Genomic DNA, 6,224 nt, shown 5'->3' with positions numbered 1-6,224 from the left:
AATATAATTTAAAAATTAAAAATTATATTTTTTATGTAAGTATTTGTACAAGATGTCTCTAGTACGGGTTGAGAGATGGATCGGGAACTTACGGGTCGAGGCGGATGCCGGATCACCTAACTGGAGCAATGGGGGTGGTACCTGCAAAGACACTCCGACACTCAAGTCAGAATGGATCTGAGAGGTATAAGGTGTGTGGAATGAATGAATACCTGGAGGGACCTAGGTCCTCTATTTATAGAAGATGGTAGCTGTCTTATCTTATCTTATTCGACTAAGATAAGGATGACGTTTGAATTCAAAAGTTGGTTAGAAACCTTAGTAGGCCGGTTCCTGGACTTCTAGAAGGATTTGGTGGATCGGACCCGGGTAGCCGGGTTCGGGGACTATCCTGGGTCATGGGATCCGTTGGGCCGGATCCGTAACAGTTGCCCCCGCAGCGGGAGACCGAGCGAGGTCGGTCTGACGCTGGGAGATGTGGTCTTGACCGTTCTTCGGCCTTCTTTTATTTTCTCGGGTCGTCGTTTGACGCTTTTGGGGAGAGGTCGGTGCGCCGGTCCCGGTATTTATGGCCCTGCCGAAGTTTCGTCTGGCCGTTTTGATCTGACGCGACTTTTCTGTATCCCAGTGCCTGTTGCGTTTTTCGAGGTGTGCTTTTTGGTTTCCCGAAGGGGATTTATTGTGAAGGAAGATTTCCCATTTTTGCCCCTCTGCGCTATCTTTATTATTCGGGGTATTTTCGTCTTTTTGCTTTGGGGTTTAAAAACCATTTTGGTTCCCATTTTCCCTTTTCCTTGTTGTTTTTCCTTGCTCTCAAGCTTTCGAGAGTAGTTTTCCTCTTTCGAAAGTAGTTTCCCTCTATCCTGGTGTTGTTTTTGTATTTCTGGTTGTGTTCTTGCTTCTCCGTTTCCAACATTTCTCAGGCCTTTGCTTTGCATTATCAGGTTAGTCTACTCTTTCCTTTGCTTATTTCGCGGTTTATGGTATTCTTGTCTGCCTTTGCATTTCTGTGCTTTTAGTGTGGATTGGGGTTGTATTTTTGTGTATGGTGTTTCTGTTCCTTTGGGTGGTGGGCTTCATAGAGGGGATGAGCACCGCTTTGTGGTTGGTAGTGAGTAGTGGTATTTGCTTCAGTTTTCCCTTGCCGTTTTCTGCAATATTGGTTTAGGCTGATGGTGGTGCTCATCGATATTTTAGGTATGGCGCGTCGAAGGACCGAGGGCGTGAGGGCCTCGGTGATACCAGCAGGGGGCGTCCCTGCCCTTTACTCCTGGGTAACCAGCGATGTGTGGAGGACACCGTCGCGGATGAGGGAGGCGGACCTCCAACGGCTTCGTGATGAGGGGGCTGTTTGTGGGGGTGGTGACGCCGAATCTCATTATGAGTTTTCCGTTCCGATGGTTGACGAGAGGGTTTGTTATACCAATCTGGATTCGCCGACCGTTCCGGATTGGTTATGGGTGTACGAGGCAATGGTCACCCGTCTTGGCGTGCGGTTGCCCTTTTCCCCTTTCGTTCAGGAGTTATTGAGCCGATGTTCCGTGGCGCCTTCCCAGCTGCATCCGAATAGTTAGGCGGCGGTCCGGACTTTCGAACTCGTGTGTGAGTTCCTGGAGCTTCCGGTGTCTGTGAATGTATTCCTTTTCCTCTTCATGTGCACCCTTCCCACTAAGGAGGGGAAGCACAAGAAGGGGTATATGTCTTTTAGGGCTCAGCCTCATCGTCGGGTCTTCAGTTTGTATGAAGATTCGTTTCATGGGTTTAAGAGTGGGTATTTCAAAGTCCGTCCTGCGAGGGGGCGTCATCCGTTCTGGCTGACGTTGGAGGGTGAGCGGCGGTTCCCCACGTATTGGAATTTTGGGCGGGGCCGTCTGTTCTTACTCGGGTGACGCAGGAGTTCTTGACTGCGGAGGATCGGGATGTCGCACTTGTTCTGTGGCAGTTGTTTGGGGAGTGTTCCGAGGGTTACCTGAAACTGGAGGTCGATCTCGGATGAGATCTTCTGTACTGGTCGAAGATGACGTGTCCGACTGGCTGGTAGCGGCCGGAGCTGTTGTGTCCGACTTGTTGGACTTGCCGCACTGCTGATCCTTGGCCACCGGAGGGTGGGGGGTACCTGCAAGAGACTCCGATGCTTAAGTTAGCACGGGTATTAAGCAGGTTTTTAGTAGAATCAGAGTATGAGTTATACCTGGGTGCTCCAGTGTATTTATAGTAGTGTAGGCTGACCTTTCTGATAAGATAAGTTAGTTATCTTATCTTATCTTATCCTGTTTTGGATGAAGTCAGCTTATTTTCAAGGGAACCGCCTTTATCTCTATAGGCTGGGATTGCCTTTGGATTTGGGTCGTGTTCCTCTATTTGGGCCCTTTATTGGGCTTTCCTGTCGATTTGGCCGAGCTCTTTAGAAGAGGTCGGGTAGTCTGACCTGAAGAGGTCGGTCGCTTTCTCACCAATCATCCCGGGTCGGGTAACTCGACCCAGAGTATGAACAGTGCCCCTGCTTGAGCTCGGTCTTCTTTTTTGAGGTCGAGTCATTTGACTTCGATCTTTAGTGAAACCGAGTTCAAGCAATTTGTTGATTTCTTCCTTTTGTAGACTCTTTTTGAATGTAGAACGTTTTCCTCTAAAAGCGCGCGCTTTTATATCAGCGCTTTGTTTTTTGGGAATGTGAGAGGGTTTAATACCTTCATTAATTGGTATTAATTGCCCCGTTTTCTCTTGGCTTTTATTTTGAATCTCTCAATCAAAAAACGGTTTCTCTTCTTCGCTCTTCTTCGTAACTTCTTCCTTTACTCTCTCATTTTCTGTTTCTTTCGTAGTTCCTTCTCGCAACGCCTGTTCTGCTACTGCTTTCTGAGGAAGAGGGGTGATTTCCAGTTTCCTTCTATCTTCGCAGTTTTCCGCTTCGAGGGGTGGCTCTGGTGCTTCTTCTCTTCAGCTTCCTTTTTATTTTCCAGGTTCGATTTTCTTCCTCTGTTTCTTTATATGTCTATTTTTTTGAATTTTGCTCAGAGAAAGTTTGAATCTTTTCTGCTTTTACTGTACCTGATGTGTTTTGGAATTTTTTCGTTTTTGGTGTGAATATTTTTTCTTTTCTTGTTGCCTGAATCTAAGAATTGGGGCTTTTGCATGTTTGTTGTTGTTTCTGCTTGTGCCTTCGATGGTGGTTTTGCTTGATTCTGAAAAAGTTTGCGTCTTTGGTGATTTTCTGCTGGGCATTTTTTATTTTGACAATGCTTTGGCTGATAGACTGTAGAAAGGTAGTGACTTTGTGTTTTTTACTTTGTTTTCATTTTGAAACCTTATTTTCTCCTTTGATGAGTGTCGGGACGTAAGCTGTAGAATTTTCTTGAAACCTTGCTTTGTTACTGCCTCCAAAGGATGCCCCAGGGCTTTGGTTTGAGTCTTGGGGTTTTCCTTTCCTGTTTGTTCGTCTGTCGAGTTGTTTTGCCCCTCATCCGAGATGTTTTGTTAGTAATCCACTCTTCTTTTCTTATTGTAGGATTTAGTTGGCCTCATGTCTTCTCGCAATAACGTTGTAGAGATGTCTTCCCAGGTTCCCGAGGGTATGGCCGATTGGGTGGACTCGATGGTTCTTATGTGTGTCTCTTTAGTTGATTCCGAGTTTTGCGCGCAGCTTAGGCAGTTTCATAAGGTATGTAGTAATCCTGGTGATGAGAAGAATTATGAACTTGTCCCTCCCTCTTCTGAGGAGAGAGTTTGTTTCTCTACTCAGGTTGTTAATGATCGCCCTTTTTTCTATGCTTATGACTTCTTCTTTGGTCAGCTGGGTATCACCCTTCCTTTTACAGAGTTTGAGACCGACCTGTTATGGTCCTGGGTAAATAAATAAAAAAAGAATTAATTTAATTTGAATAAAGGTACCACTCTTGACAAAGAAAAGGTTGGTCCATAATTTACAAGAACATTCTGTAGTCTTAGTAAGAGGGGGAAGGGTTAAGGATTTACCCGGTGTGAGATATCACATTGTTCGAGGAACCCTAGATGCTGTCGGAGCCTCATTTTGGTCAACCGGCTGTAGAAGCTTTTACTCGTGGGGGTGCTCTTGGTCCAGTGAATATTGCCTATTCGGGTGTTTATCAGTGGTGGTATACAATCGGTTTACGTACTAATGGGGATCTTTATACTGGAGCTCTTTTTCAATGTTGCTCCCTCTCAACTTCACCCTAATTCCTGGGGTTTCATTAAAATTTTTCAATTGTTGTATAATGGTTTTCGTATCCCTGCCTCGCAATCTCTCTTTTTCTACCTATTTGTCTTGACAAAGCCTGGAGTAGTAAAAAAGAAGGCAGTGTGGGTCTCCTTCCGATCTTCCCAGGGAAAGAAGGTCTTTTCCAGGTTTGATGAATCGTTTTGTGATTTTAAGAACTATTTTTTCAAGGTCCGAGCTGTTGAAGAAGCTCGGCCCTTTTTCCTGGACGAGAATGATGAGCCCGCCTTTCCCTTGGAATGGCAAAAAAATGTGAGAGTGTCCAGATATACGTGGGAAATGTTGGATGAGGCTGAGCGAGCTTTTGTGACTGTCTTGGAAGAACACTGAGATCAATCCCCCTATCTTGATACAAAGAAATTTTTAACCAATCCCTCTCTTCTTCAAACTGAGCTGGGTATTTTGCGCTTCCTTTGTTATCTGTCTATATTGCTTGTGAATGCCTTTCCGACTTGTAGCTTAATTTCTTACTGTTGTGTCTTATTTGCAAAGGCGATGAAGAATAATGAATCCATGAAGGCTTTTAAGAGGGCACAGAAGGAGACTGCTGCCAAAAACATCTCGGCTAAGGCGGTCGGGAAGGGATCTTCCCAAGTGCGTGTGAAGCCGTCCATGCCGAGTTCTCCCGGGATGAGAAAGGTGATCCCTACTCCCCGAGTTCGTCTGGCTGACCCTCTTCCAACTTCTGCTGCTCCTTCTGTTGCTCCTCCCAATAAGAAACAAAAAACAGTTGAGCCCTTCGACCTCGATGCTCCCGACTTTAATGCTATTGAATTTGTAGATCAGCAAATCGGCCCCTATGGCGCCCTTTCTGTGGACGATGTGTCCATCCTTCATCATTTGGAATTTATAACCCAAAACAGCATAAAGATGGCGTATATGGGGGCTGCTCTGCACCGAACTGCTCAAAACCTACCTCTCCATGCCACCAAAGCATTTATGGAGGAGGCAAAGCAAGAGTTCGACCGGATGAAGGGGCTAATGGAGGAGCTCAAGGTGAAGGTGGCCAAGCTGGAAAAAGATCTAGAGAACAAGAAGGCGAGTTTCCTTTCTTTGGCAGCTTCTGTGCGGTTGGCCGAGGACACGACAATGATGCATAAGGATAGTTATGTTACGTCCTATCGGGAGGTGATGCGCCTGAGGGGGGAGCTGGAGAGTGCCCGGGAATATTATTCTGAACTTCAAGGTCATCTTGTTGGCAGCGTGACTGCTGCTTATGAGAACCTAAAGGAGCAAGTTTGGGTTATTGCTCCCGAGGCCGACCTGACCCTCTTCAGCCTGGATAATGTTGTCAAGGATGGCAAGATTGTCCCTGATGACGAGGACGATGATAATGTCGAACTTGCTCCTGTGTCCTCTGCTAAGGTGTCGACTTCTGCTGTTCCTACCGAGGTCGACCCTCCCGCCTCTGATCCTGACTGCCAGATCTTAAACCGAGATGATGGTACTGTGGATGCTGTTCCTCTACAGACTCGCCCTCCGTCTCCTGCTAAAAAGTCTTCTGACCCTTAGCTTCATTCATTCTGGATATTTATATAGTTGGCCCGGCTTGTGGGCTTTTTAAACTCTTTATGTTTTGTTAACTGCTGACACTTTCTTGTTGCTTGCCTAGCAACTTTTATTTTTGAAAAACAAAAGGTTTTGTTAACTGCTGACACTTTCTTGTTGCTTGCCTAGCAACTTTTATTTTTGAAAAACAAAAGGTAGCTCGCTTAGCTTTTTAAGGTAGGTTTCGGTGGCCCCCAAGGCTTTTATAACTTTTTGTAGACTATATCATGCTTTTTGTGCTTGATTTGGTATCTCTTCTGTTTTCTGAGAATGTTGGAACCTTGCAGCTCGACTTTTTTGGATTTGCTTTGTAATTTTGTAGCTTGAATCCTTTGTGGTTGTAGTTATGTAAGTCTAACTTGTTTTTCGGTTTTTTTTTTTTTTGCTCTTGCTCGTATTTCTGTCGATCTATAATCGATTTCTTCAAGTTAGTCTTCCATGT

Source organism: Arachis ipaensis, chromosome B05, assembly GCF_000816755.2.
Source record: "Arachis ipaensis cultivar K30076 chromosome B05, Araip1.1, whole genome shotgun sequence".
Lineage (NCBI taxonomy): Eukaryota > Viridiplantae > Streptophyta > Magnoliopsida > Fabales > Fabaceae > Arachis > Arachis ipaensis.
This window is presented reverse-complemented; position numbering follows the sequence as displayed.